Raw genomic sequence first — 14,294 nt, forward strand, 5'->3', positions numbered from 1 at the left:
CCACCAATTTGTTTAAATATATTCAAATAAAGCTCATTAACATGCTGATCTGACACATAAATCCAAGTACTTGTCTGAGTTGGAATATGGTGAGAATGCAAACATTCCTGCAGGATGACAAGTCTTTGAGGGTCATTGCATTCATTTGTCACTCATATAATAACAATTACTCAGTAAAAAATATTTCCTTTTCCAAACACTTGCTAGCACCCCACACCCTTTCAGTTTTACTTTTTCTCTTCCTTAAGGTAAATACAGGCATACAGTTCCATGTGTACCCCCATACAACTGAGATACTTTGACGAGCAATTTCCTCCTTCCTAGACAAAGGATGAATTGTAAGTGACTGTGGTGAAATTGGCTGAGTCAAAGCCAAAGACTCATCCTGGTCTTTGTTATTTAGTACCATAATAATGAGGTTGTTCAGATAACGTGCTAGCAATTCAGTGGATTTGTACATTTTACATTACCAGAAACATATCAAACTTGATGGAAAAAATCAAAATGCAGCAATGAATTTGCACATTCATCTTACTAGTTATGAAGTAAAAAGACAATATGGAACAGCAATTATTGCATTGTTGTGAACTATTAAATATTATTTGCCTATTATCATGTCAATAATATCAGCATATTGTACTTTTGTAAATTAGGCAATAATTAATTCTCACTCATTTAAAATACAGATGTATTTTATTTCCATGTACCAAGAAACCAACAGTTACAGAAGGACATACCATTAATACGTCTGTAATAGTACATTACATATAATTTGTAACAAACAATGCAACATTTATACTGTTACTACATTCTAGATTTTGTTTTAATGTTGGTCATTTGTTTGTATTTCATGAATATTTTTGTCTCTGTACCAAACTACAGCATGTTAAGGAGATGGATTGGAGAGATGCATCATACAAAAAAACCCAATATAACTGAAGCATACTTGTGCAGTTTTCTTGAACACCACACCACAGATGCATATTGGGGATTGCCTTCACCTGTGTGCTCAAGGAATTTACAAGACAGTACAACATAAATATGATGATCTTAATATAAATGTCTATGGGGAGACATTCAAAACTGAGATACCATGCATACTGGGTTATCTCAATCACTGAACTATCATTAAACTTGAGATGAACAGTGTCATCCTTTTCTCAACTCTTTTGTAAAGACTTGACAGGGAACATATTTCTTTAAAATGTTACAAAAAAATAAATATTCACAGGACATTTTAGCAGTTTAATATATGAGACTGCACATTCCATGATGCGGACAAGTGAAGCGAACAGATGAACTGGACTGATTATCACACAAGCTGCACAGTGACTGCTTACATTTTTCTGCATTCTTGCGAGTACCAAATTTTAGTCAACCAAGAATTATTTATCAAATAAAGCTCATTAACATCTGTTGATGTGACATTAAAAACTCAAAAATAATATTGTATGCCCAACGTAGTATCACTGCAAAAGCACGTAAAATAATATTTACAAAAACAATTAATAAATGTGTTCACTTCATAATATATTTCCAAAGTTTCTAACTCCTAGAGTTTGCTTTCTTGTGCAAGTACCGACATAATTGAAGTACCCAGTGCACCATTAAATTCCTTTAAAATTCTAAGCTGTATATTTCAGTGATTGTAAAGTCAGCAAAACACAGTGCAAACTATTTTATAGAAAAATCAAGATTGATAAATAAAAAGAGCACACTTCAATCAAATATCACAACCACTCTTATAAAGTAACTATGCTACAGTACAGGTCAATTTGCTTGTTTTTTCTCAGTTGGTTTTAATACTTACAGAAAACGTATTCATGAAATTAATCTCTCATACACATTGTATGGGGTCAAATTGCAAAGAAGTATTGTAAATGCGTAATTCACTATTAATAATGACCTTGAAGAGACATATCTATATTAACAGGCTTTGTTTAAAAAAAACCTTCAAAAGATATTTCTTAAACATTCTTGCCTCCTAACTTTATTTTAAAAACATCTGAATACTAATATTTCAAGACCCTCATATGTAACTAATAGTATGTTGCATCAGCAAAATGTGCTCTGAGATTTGTTCATTCAAATAACTGTTAGAAATTGACGCAACCAAAATAAACGTACAATCAAAGGGATGGTCAGATTGGCAGTTATGCATATGAAACTGCTGACACTGAGTGAAGGTGAAGTCAAACATTACAAATTGACATCATCACATTACACAATGTAAAAACTGCAAAGTAGATTTTTACTTTAACTCCCACAATAATGTTTTTTGTCAGGAAGGACTGAATCTAAATTTAATCATTGTGACATCTTTTAATTTCTCACAAGATATATAAGCAAATTAAGCCAACAGTTCTGACTCAACTTAAATACCAGTCCTTAATAACATATATAATATTGAAAGTTATCATTCATAACATTGAATGTAAGCATGTACGTTCTTTTCACATTTAGGTGTCTCTTAAAATCAAAGGTCAGTACTAAGTAGGCAGACTGCAATATTATGCTGAAAAAGATCATGGAAAGAGGAACGCTGATCGGAACATAATGGAATTATAAAAATAAAACTGGATTATTAATCGAAATTAATTGGAAAACCTGAAAAGATCCCACATTTATGTTGTTTAATTAAAATGGGAAAAAATATTACGTCCATCTCTCTTCCTTCTAATCTTTGAACTAAACAAAAGCATTTTTAATAATATAATTTGGAATAGTCCAAGGTCCATCTGTACTTTCCCCCCTTCCTGGCTGATAAGCAACAAACCACAATAGGTTTGTGTACATTTAATGTATGATTTATGCAATGCTTATTCTACAGACTTCAATTTTGTTATTGCAATGAATGAATATTCCAGAATGTTAACGCTTGTTCTTTTCTTGGCTGGACAGAACAGTAAAATAGGACTTTTTTCCAGAAGGGTTGAAAGAAAATAAAATGCAACTGTTATTGTGTTGCAGAATTAAATGTATTTGAGCTCAACTCCTGAACATAATCCCTTACATTTTATGAGAGAAAATAGTAACAATAGCCTATGAATGACAAAAGAAAACAATGGTCACAACAGTAGGCAGAGACATGAAATGCTGTGAATAAAAATTAGGACGTTAAAAACTTGTGGTAGGTGAAGGTATCTGTTGATAGTTACAGTGAGATCACGAGGGTATGTGCAATGAATATGTTTATAATTTCACTATGAACTAAGCAGAAATTTTAGTCAAGGGTAATAGTAAGTGTAAATTTTTTTGTGTGTTACACATTTGTCTTTATATTTGAATTCGGTCAGGGTTGTTGCTAATACTGTACAAAATAGATGGTCTGAGGCCACAAAATTAGAAGGACAAAAACAGTATTTGAAGAACCCACTGGTTCCTGCTAAACAGAATGTTGCAAACCTCATACGTTTTAACTCTGTTTCTCAAATGAGTCACTCCAGACTCTTTAACCTGAACAGACACACTGCAATAATTCTTTTCCAGAGTCTGAACTGAAAGAATTGGGGCATAAATCTAACCCCCGACTTAATCGGAACTAACGAGGTTTCATTATTTACATGGTTTTTGTATTCTTCCAAAAAAACTAAGCAGATGATCCTCGTGATAGTACAAGCCATTTTAAACACTGCAGCTCACCCCATCCGCTGTGGATTTATCTATCTCTATGACTCTCTCTCTATGTTCCTTGCAAGATCCCAGCTGGAGCACTGTCAGAAATGTTCACAGTGGTTCACTAGCTATTTCATTTCAATTGTATACAAAAGTATGCTGATTTTTGTAAAACATATGCAACGTCTTTCATGCCACTGTTGATTGCTTTGTAATCCTGACATCAGAGGATTTCCTGGCATGCCCATGAAAGTTTCAAAAAAGAATCTTCAGCATTTCAATGAAATCTGAATGAGCTTTACAAAAATGCTACCCTAGTATAGAAAATCAAAAGACTGACAGACAAGAGCCTGTAAAGCAGCACGGATCATTTATCAGCAAAGTGGATCTCTAAACAAACTACTTAAAAAAAAACAAGGTGGTTCTTGCATGCCGTGGTTTAGCATTCAATATGTCAAATTCAGAGTACAAGCACACATAATCCCACACAATGCTAATGTAAAGAATTGTAACAAAAACAGCAGCCATTTGCTAACATGACCGTAACAACAGGAGAATAGGTTCTTGAATTCCTTTGCTCTTCTGCTTCTTTAGCTGCTCTTTGGAACAGGCGATGGAGTTAACCTGCAATAAAAAAGAAGAAACAATCACATCACTGTCATTATTAGAGTGAACTTTTACCAATTTAAGTCAATATGAAAAAGATTTACAACAATGTTACTGAGATTGAGAGGTTTTAGTTATAAAGGAGAGGATAGATAGGCTGGAAATTTTTTCCATGGCAGTGTAGGAAGCTGAGGGGTACAGATTTATAAAATCATGAAGGGCATGGATCGGTGAATAGCCAAGGTCTTTTTTTCCCCCAGAGTAGGGGAGTCTAAAACCAAAGGGGTCTCAGGTTTAAAGTGAAAGCAGAAAGATTTAAAAGGGATTGAAGGGGCAACATTTTCACACAGAAGGTGGTGCATTTATGGAATAAGCTGCTAGAGAGAGATACAGGCCAAAATTTGGCAAATGGGACTAATTCATATTAGGAAATCTGATCAGCATAGACAAGTAGGGCCGACAATAAATTCTAATTCTAGGAGGGTTTGCTTCATGCTGTATGACTCTATGATGTTGGAACCTTGCTGTTCTCTGAAATGTAGTACCGATAATTACTGTATTAAGACAATATGTTCACACTTCGGACCACAAATTTACAATTATTCACATTGGACACAAGGCTGAAAGTAATGAATTCTGTCTACTTTGATTTTTGTTTGTAAAACAGGAACATTGTATGTTCTTCCTCCTTCCAAAGGTGTTGATTTAGTCCAACTTAGTAAAGAGCTGCTGTTGAACTCAATTATATCTGAAATCTTTACTAATCCATGTCTACTGTGGTTTGATTAAGTTGAATGAGTAAGAATGTTTTTAGTAAACAATGACCAACATTCTACGTAAATAATAAGGAAATGTATTTCTAAAATTCATATGTAGAAATCAAATTCATCTGAATAAATTTTCAATTTGAATTTTGTGTGTTGATTTTCTTGCATATTGGTTTAAATTTTTTTCAAATGTTTTAGATGGGATTTTTAACCAATATGCAATAATCATCGCAATTATGACAAACACAGTCCACTTGCACATTTATTCTGATAGAAACAAATATTAACATTTGAAGGCTACACTAAGAGCATTGATACAATTTCCTAGCTTTTCTCATTTATATTTTCAAATTAACTATCATTTATGCTGTCCTTTTTGATTTTCTCCGGTCTTGCTATTAGATTCTATGGATCTTTGCAAATGTTCTATTTGAAAGTTAATATTTACTAAAATCCAACTAATTACTTTGCATAATGAAAAGGACCCTACATATTATTGATTATTTCAGTTATTCATAATAATTCTTTTGAAAATTAAATGCACTTTAATTGTAAATCCACTCAAGTTGAGGTGAAATTACATAGGTGACAAAACTGCTTCAAACTATCTACCATAAACATCAATGCTTGAGTCTTTGAAGCCTCTAAATATTAGTCCATGAGCAGCAGTTGACTTATATGCCTGGTATGGAATACAAACTATTGGTTGGATGATCGCCATGTTGAAATATAAAGATACAACTTATCTGTAATTAATATATTAATGCAGCACTGTTTATTGAATGTATCAAATGTGCAAAGAAATCTTTGACCACAATTAAAGCATTATAAAATCTCTCAAATTCAGAGTGTTTGGTATTCAACGTAAAGCCTTCTCTGAATTTACTGAATCACTTTGGTTATGGAATCATTGTAAGGATCCTACCCTCTGTCAGATATGATACTTTGCATCTTTACCTTCTACATCACCCACCTTTTCATCTTCAAATTTGTTCAAAAAAAAAAATGGACAGTGCACTAGTAGCATCACATAATTTGATGATTAAATCACAAAGCATAACACAAGCAGTGCAAGTATCTCCAGTCTTAGTGAAGATATTTTCTTTGTCACCAACTATTTTACTCATCACAAACAGAATCCTTGAATAGTTTGCTAAAACACACATTCAAAGGTTGAACTGCAGATGGTAGCCTCCCTGGTATGACTTGACATGGGTGTTATTTCTTTGCAGATGCCTCGTGATTTCAATGATTATGTGGGATTTCAATAACTCCCACACTAACAAGTTTCATTCTTTATGTAGGCTGCTGGGATACCAATTCCACACATTATTGATACATTAGTTCACCCCAATCTTGGCCATGGACATGCACAAGAATTCCTGCAGGGAATCTGATTTTCAGCGTGGTTTTACAATTGAAAATTAGCATAAGATTTAATTTCATTACATTGGCTTTAGAGGCTAGTCGGGGAAATTTAAATGGTTTCTCATGTCCTGTGGTTTTCACCAGAACTGCTTTTGAACCTTTTCTTTTCATAGATTGGTTTCTGGGCATAGTAAAAATCATAGGGCTTTCATTCATGTGGTTGATTTAGCAGAATGGGTATTCGTGTTTTTGACGCTGTCAGAAGATGAATAGGTACAAAAATTTCCAGTTTCCATTGAGGTATTAATGATCTTCTGCTGCAAAACCAGGCATTTATCATCAATCAGTTGCTGCTCTGAAATCATTGCTGGACTCTCAAACTAATTCAGCCCACTTAAGTGCATAGATAGATATGGTCTTTCTGCTGACAATTAAACCGTTCGAATGATTTTTGAAGATCGATTCTGATACATGCTCCACAAGATCAGGGCAGTGGTTGGTCCTTGTTTGAATGGCACACACGTCAGGAGTCTTAGGCATCTTCTTATTTTAGAGTGGATTCCTTTATCCGTCAGTGTTTTTTTCCCCTGATAAACACCAAATTCCTTTCCAGCAGCACAGTTATTTGATGAGTACAAAAATGTTATGACTTTTAGCTTGACACAAGCTTCATGCTCAATTTATTTTTGTTGGAAGACTCATTTCTCTTCACCATTTACCACATGGGGGTCTGCTCATGTAGCTGCGCGTTGAACTTTCACACATCTTCACAACAAGCCTCGACTGCTCATTTGATCCATTGCACCCATTATATATAGAATTAGGTTTTATTGTCATGTGTGCTCAAGTACAGGAGTACAGTGAAAAGTGTATAAAGTCACCATTCCCCAGCAGCGTTTGAATTTAAAAATAAATCTTCAGATACAAAAACCAAAACAACTATCTAAGATACAAAAAAAAGCATTAAACAAAAGAGCAGAAATACAAAAAAAACAGCAAAAGGGTGAAGTGTCCAGATCTAGAAGTCTTAATTCCATAAGGTAAACACATGCAAGAATTGTGGGGCGAGAAATGGAGGCAGCTGAAAATGTGTTGCTGGAAAAGCGCAGCAGGTCAGGCAGCATCCAAGGAACAGGAGAATCGACGTTTCGGGCATAAGCCTTTCTTCAGCCATTCCTGAAGAAGGGCTTACGCCCGAAACATCGATTCTCCAGTCCCTTGGATGCTGCCTGACCTGCTGCGCTTTTCCAGCAACACATTTTCAGCTCTGATCTCCAGCATCTGCAGTCCTCACTTTCTCCTCGAGAAATGGAGGCAGACTCACTTCCATGTGAGTGTAGCATGCTGTGGCTGAAAAGTGGGGTGGGGTGCGTGGCTTCGACTTGGATGCAGAGAATATGCAAAAACACCATTTGTGACTTGCAAAGATGAGGGTAATCTTATACACCACAATCTGTAGGCAATCACAAAACAAGTCACAAACCTATTCGGTCTGAAACTGCAGCAGTTGTTACCTATACTTTCTAACATTGGTATTCAGCTGTTATCCTATTGCAGCTCGACAAGCACAAGGTGCTGAATAATTAATTGGCTCATCAGTACCCATAATGCATTCCCATCCTGACCTACATGCACTTTGAACTAAATTTTTTTTTGTCTCCTCTTTTCTTAGAACCAGCTGACAGCACCACATGATGGAAAAGATGAAAAATTAAAACGAGTGCTCCTGTAGGGTAGGTGAGTGACCTGTGGGAGAAAACTCAGCCGGAGAAGATTTTCGCACCTAGCATCAGACAGCTACAAATTGATTAGTTAGTCTGAGGAACAGCCACCAACCAGGCTCGAGAGACTAATTAAAGAGAGTACTGCCTGCACAGACACCCCATTGACACTAAATTTGCTCAGCTGGGGCCATGAGGGAGCCTGCATTATCTCTACAGCTGTGGTTTCTCTTGTCTGACTTACATTATAGATACGAGACAAGCACTGCTCTCCTCGCTTTCCCGAAAAAAATATTAAATTGTAAATATCCTTGTCAGCGCTTTTGAATGCCTGATCCAGGTTGTTAAATATGTAAAAAGTTAATTGGGTGACGGGTGCCAATGTCAACCTGTATGAACCACCAGAACAAATTATGACATTGAACAAAAACATACACATTTTAAATTCAATTTTAAGGGGCATTTATTCGGGGCACTTTTTCCCCTGAGGCAGGTGTGCTGAGTTAGGAAATTGCCCAACTCTGCGCACGTGCCTCAGAAGCTAAAATCAGGCTTTAATGTCTGCCTGCTCCTTTTCTAGGAGAAAAGGAAGCAATGAGAAATACAGGATTTTTAAGGGTAAATGCTGAGAGGATGTCTCCCCTCTAGGGAGAGTTTAGGATGAGAGGACATACTCTCAGAATAAAGGGACGCCACATTAAGATTGAAATGAGGAGGAATTTCTTCTCTCAGAGGGTTTAGTGTATTTGGAACTCCTTGCCACAGAGACCTCTGGGGACAGAGTCCTTGTGTATATTTAAGACAGAGACAGATTGATTCTTTATCAGTCGGGAATCAAGGGTTATAGGGAAAGGGTAGGTATGTGGACGATCCTATTGAATGGTGGAGCAGTTTCAAGGGGCACAATGGTCTCCTCCTGTTTCTATTTCTTACAGTCGTATGGAAAACTAAATACAAGTATCAACAATCAATGACATTAAAATCAGACACCCTTTTACGTGCGTGCATTTAGGAAGATCTTCTTGAGGTTGAGGAAGGGGCAAGCTACAGAGCACACGTGAAGAGGTTAATAAACAACCATCAGGTAATGATTGCAGTTTCAGGTTGCTCATGAGTTAATACTGAAATTGGTGAAAAGTATTAGAAAGCATGGCCAACTTCACAGAATCACAGTATTATGGTTTGGCCTATTGTGTCTACAGCAGCTCTTCAAGCATCCATCATTAACTGGTACCCAATCTCCTACTCTGTCCCTATACCTTGCACATTATTTTTATCTATAAGAATCATCCAATAATCTCCTGAATGTCTGAATTAAACCTGCCTCCACAATACTCCCAGGCAGTGCATTCGATTCCCTTACTACTCACAGTGAAAAAGTTTGTTTTAATCTCATTAACCTCGCAACGTGCTTTTGCTAAAATTCAATACATTGCAATTTGACATTAAACATGTGTAAGCATCAATGACAATTCAAGTTATGCAGGCAATAGACAAGTACATCACTTCAATGTGATGTCAAGGTTTCTATGAAGATTTTGAAATCCATCCTCAAACAAGCAGTTGTAGTCATAGAGCTGTACAGCATGGAAACAGATCCTTCAGTCCAATTCATCCCTGCTGACCCAATACCGAAAATTAATTTTGTCCAGTTTGTCAGCATTTGGCCCATATTCCTCTAAATTCCTCTTTCTATTCATGTATTCTTGTTTTTAAATGTTGTAACTGTACCTGCCTCTACCACCTCCACGGGCAACTCATTCCATACACGCACCACTCTCTGCATGAAAATGTTGCCCCTCAGGTTCCTTCTAAATCTTTCCTCCCTCTTCTTAAACCTATGCCCTCTAGTTTTGGACAACTCCATCCTGGGGAAAAGATCTTGGCTATTTACCATAACCATGCCCCTCATGATTTTATAAATCTGTAGGTGGTCAACCTTCAGCCTCCACGCTCCATGGAAAATAGCCCCAGCCTATTCAGTCTCTCCCTACAGCTCAAACCCTCCAACCCTGGCAACATCCTCTTATATTTTTTCTGAACACTTTCAAGTTTCACAACATTCTCCCTACTCTAGGAAGGATTGAACACAGTATTCCATTCGTGGCCTAACCAATGTCCTATACAGCTACAACAATGACCTCCCCTCCTATACTCAATGCACTGATCCATAAAGGCAAGCATACCACATAGGAAACAGCTGCATCTCATGGCTATGCAAAGTTTTTAAAATTAGAATCCAGAGTGTGGAAAAAGGCCATTTCGCCTGCTGAGTCCACACCAACCTTCTGAACAGCATCCCATCCAGACCCACTTCCCTATCCCTGTAACTCTGCATTTCTAATGGCTAATTCACCTAACTACACACCCCTAGATGTGTAGTTAGGTGTAGTTTCATGGGCGGCACGGTGGCACAGTGGTTAGCACTGCTGCCTCACAGCGCCAGAGACCCGGGTTCAATTCCCGCCTCAGGCGACTGACTGTGTGGAGTTTGCACGTTCTCCCCGTGTCTGCGTGGGTTTCCTCCGGGTGCTCCGGTTTCCTCCCACAGTCCAAAGATGTGCAGGTCAGGTGAATTGGCCATGCTAAATTGCCCGTAGTGTTAGGTAAGGGGTAAATGTAGGGGTATGGGTGGGTTACGCTTCGGCGGGTCGGTGTGGACTTGTTGGGCCGAAGGGCCTGTTTCCACACTGTAAAGTAATCTAAAAAAAATCTAATCTAGATACTATAGAGAATTTAGCATGGCCAATCCATCTAACCTGCACATCTCTGGACTGTGGGAGGAAACTGGAGTGCCCAAAGGAAGCCCACACAGACACAGGAGAATGTGTAAATTCCACACAGATAGACAGTTGCCTGGTCCCTCATGCTGGGAGGCAGCAGGGCTAACCACTGGGCCACCCTGCCACCCATTCTATGCTTGTACTGATCTGTAAATAATGGAAGAAATTCTCTTGGAATCAGGTAAGCACAGGACCACGTTCTTGGCCTTAATGTCCTCAGCAGGTTTGTGCCATCAGCTAATATGCCCAAAAAACACCAGATTCACTCTTTAAAATGAAGACCCACAGCTAGACTGGAAGAAAAGACCTGGAAGGCTGAGGTTAACTGATGTTTAATCTGCAACTGTTCAATTAGTGCTGCATTTTCCCCACTAGTGGTGCTCCTTGAACAAAGCAACAGTTGGGCAGATAAGCAACCAAGATGGAGAAGGTTACAACACAACACCAAAGTTGCAGCAACCTAATAAACCCTGTATAAAGATGAAAAATTGAACCTGCTATGTTGTGGGTTACTGTTAATATAAGAAATGACTGCGGCAGTTGTTAATTTTTCATAAAAACCCAACTAATTCAATATCGTCCTCAAAGAGGGCAACTTCCTATTCTTACATGTAACTCTAATCTGACACAACATGATTAGCCCAATGCCCAAGCAGCAACAAAGCCAATAAACATAGTTAGTGTGCTGGCATCCAAAACACGTACGAACAAATGCTTAAATTAAAATGGATTAACTGAATATATCTTGGAAAAGTCTACTTTTTCTACAGAACAGCAACATGCATTTAGAGGGAGGCAATGGCCTAGTAGTATTATTGCTAAACTATTGATCTACGTTCCCATATAGTCTTCTTCTGCACGCTTAGGTTCAAATCTGGCCATGGCAGATGGTGGAATTAAAATGCAATAAAAATCTGGATTTAGGAGTCTAGCAATGACTGTGAAACCACTGTCAATTGTTATCAACCCCATCTGGTTTAATGTTCTCTAGGGAAAGAAACTGCCGTTCTTGCCTGGTATTGTCTACATGTGACTCCAGACCCACAAGAAGGTGATTGACTCTTAACTGCCCTCCAAAATGTTTTGGCAAGCCACTCAGTTGTATCAATTGTTGGAGTGTCTCAAAAGCAGAATGAAATTGAATGGACCATCAGGTTAGACACCGGAATTGACAATGGCAAAAACAGCCCCGTTGATCCTGCAAAGTCTTCCTTATTAACATCTGGGGGCTGTTAGTGCCAAAATAGGGAGAGCTGTCTCACAGACTGGTGAAACAAAAGGCTGACATAGCCCCCGCACTCAGAATCATACCTGGCAATATACCAGACACCATCATCACAACTGCTGGAGATCTTGGCCCTCCAGAAAGACAGACAGTGGCACACTCAGGAGGGAGCTGCCCTGGGAGCCCTCAATATTACCTCTATACACCCCGAAGTCTCATGGCATCAGGTCAAACAGGGCCAAAGAAACCTCCTGCTGATTATTATGTACTGCCCACCCTCACCTGATGAATCGGTACTCCATGTTGAACAACATTCAGGAAGCACTGAGGGTGGCAAGGGTTCAAAATGCATTCTGCATAGGGAATTCAATGTTCACCTCAGAGTGTTTCAGCAGCAGCACTACTGATCAAGTTGGTCAAGTCCAAAAGGATGTTGCTGCTAGAATGAATTTGAAACAGGAGGTGATGAAAACAACAAGAACAATAAACATACTGTGACTGTCTTAAACATTAAGGCCACTTTTGACAGTGTGTGGCATCAAGGAGCCCAACCAAAACTCAAGTCAATAGGATTTCAAGGGAACTCTTCAATTATTGGGATCATAACTACATAAAGAAAGATGGTTATGGTTATTGGAAGTCAATCATCTCAGCTCCAGGAGTTCCTCTGAATAGTATCCTAAGCCCAAACATCTTCAGCTGCTTCAATGATCTTCTCTCCATCATAAGGTCTGAAGTCGGGACGTTCACCGGTGATTGCACAAGTTCAGCACAATTTGCGACTCCTCAGATACTGTAGCAGTCTGTATTCAAATGCAACAAGACCTGGACAATATCCAGGCTTGCGCTGAGAAGTGGTTAGTAATATTACCATCACACAAATGTCAGGCAATGACTATCTCCAACTGGAGACAATTAATCATTGCCCCTTGACTTTCAAATGGCGTCACCTTCACTGAATCCCCCACTATTAACACCGTGGGGGTTACCACTGAACATAAACTGAACTTGACTAGCCATAAGTGCAATGGTTACAGCCAATCAGGGGCTAGGAATCCTGCAGTGAGTAACTCACCTCCTGACTATCCAAAGCATCTCCACCATCTACAAGGCATAGGTCAGGAGTGTGATGGAATTTTCCCAATTGCCTGGATGGGCGCAACTCCAACAACACTCAAGAAGCTTGACACCACCCAGGATAAAGCAGCCCACATGATTGGCATCACATCCACATTCACTCCCTCCACCACCATTGAATCACAGAATTTTACAGTACAGGAGGCAACCAATCAACCCATCATGTCTGTATCAACTTCTTAAAGAGCTACCCAGCTAGTGCCATCTTCCAGCCCTATCTCCGTAATCCTCTAACTTCATCACTTTCAAATATACATCCAGCTGTCTTCTGAAACCTCCTATGGAACCTATCTCTATTACTTTCCCAGACAGGATTTGGAGATGCCGGTGTTGGACTGGGGTGTACAAAGTTAAAAATCACACAATACCAGGTTATAGTCCAACAGGTTTAATTGGAAGCACACTAGCTTTCGGAATGACGCTCCTTCATCAGGTGATAGACCTGATGAAGCTCGTGTGCTTCCAATTAAACCTGTTGGACTATAACCTGGTGTTGTGTGATTTTTAACTTTCCCAGACAGAGCATTCCAAATCCTAACCACTCTGAGTAAAAAGTTTCTCTACATCTTACTCCACCTCTGTTGCTGAGAATTTTGAAACTGTGACTCCTAATCACTGACATACCAACTAGTGGAAACAAAATGTCCTTTATAATTTTGAACACCTCTTACTCTTCTCTGCTCCAAGATGATTAAACCCAATCCCTCTAATCTTTCCTTGTTTCTCCTTTGCACTCTCTCTAGGGCTTTAACAACCTTAAATAAGGTGCCCTGAACTGAACACAATACTCCAAATGTGGTCGGATCAATGATTTGTGGAGGTGCAACATCACTTCCTTGCTTTTATACTCTATTCTGGTAATTATAAAGCCGAGGATCCTATAAACGTACTTAACAACTGTCCCAACTTGCCTGGCCACCTTCAAATTATTATGTACATGAACCCAAAGTCCCTCTGCTACTATACTCCCCTCAACATTGTACCATTGAGCCTGCATTGCCTCTCCATTTTTCTTTTACCAAAATGCATTACTTCACATTTCTCTGCATTGCAATTCATCTGCCAGGTGCCT

The 14,294-nt window shown here is 38.5% G+C and overlaps 1 protein-coding gene across 5 annotated transcripts in view; it reads right to left on the reverse strand.

Moving 5' to 3' along the window:
• Nucleotides 1-663: 663 nt before the first annotated feature.
• cdk14 (cyclin-dependent kinase 14) overlaps nt 664-14,294 on the reverse strand; it is a 659,453-nt gene continuing 645,822 nt past the window's right edge. For all 5 annotated transcript variants that reach the window (XM_043690284.1, XM_043690286.1, XM_043690285.1 and 2 more), the window contains one exon: nt 664-4,239. The gene's annotated coding sequence lies outside the window, so the exon portion shown is untranslated. The remainder of the gene's footprint in view (nt 4,240-14,294) is intronic.

The sequence above is a fragment of the Chiloscyllium plagiosum genome, chromosome 5 (assembly GCF_004010195.1).
Source record: "Chiloscyllium plagiosum isolate BGI_BamShark_2017 chromosome 5, ASM401019v2, whole genome shotgun sequence".
Classification (NCBI taxonomy): Eukaryota; Metazoa; Chordata; class Chondrichthyes; order Orectolobiformes; family Hemiscylliidae; genus Chiloscyllium; species Chiloscyllium plagiosum.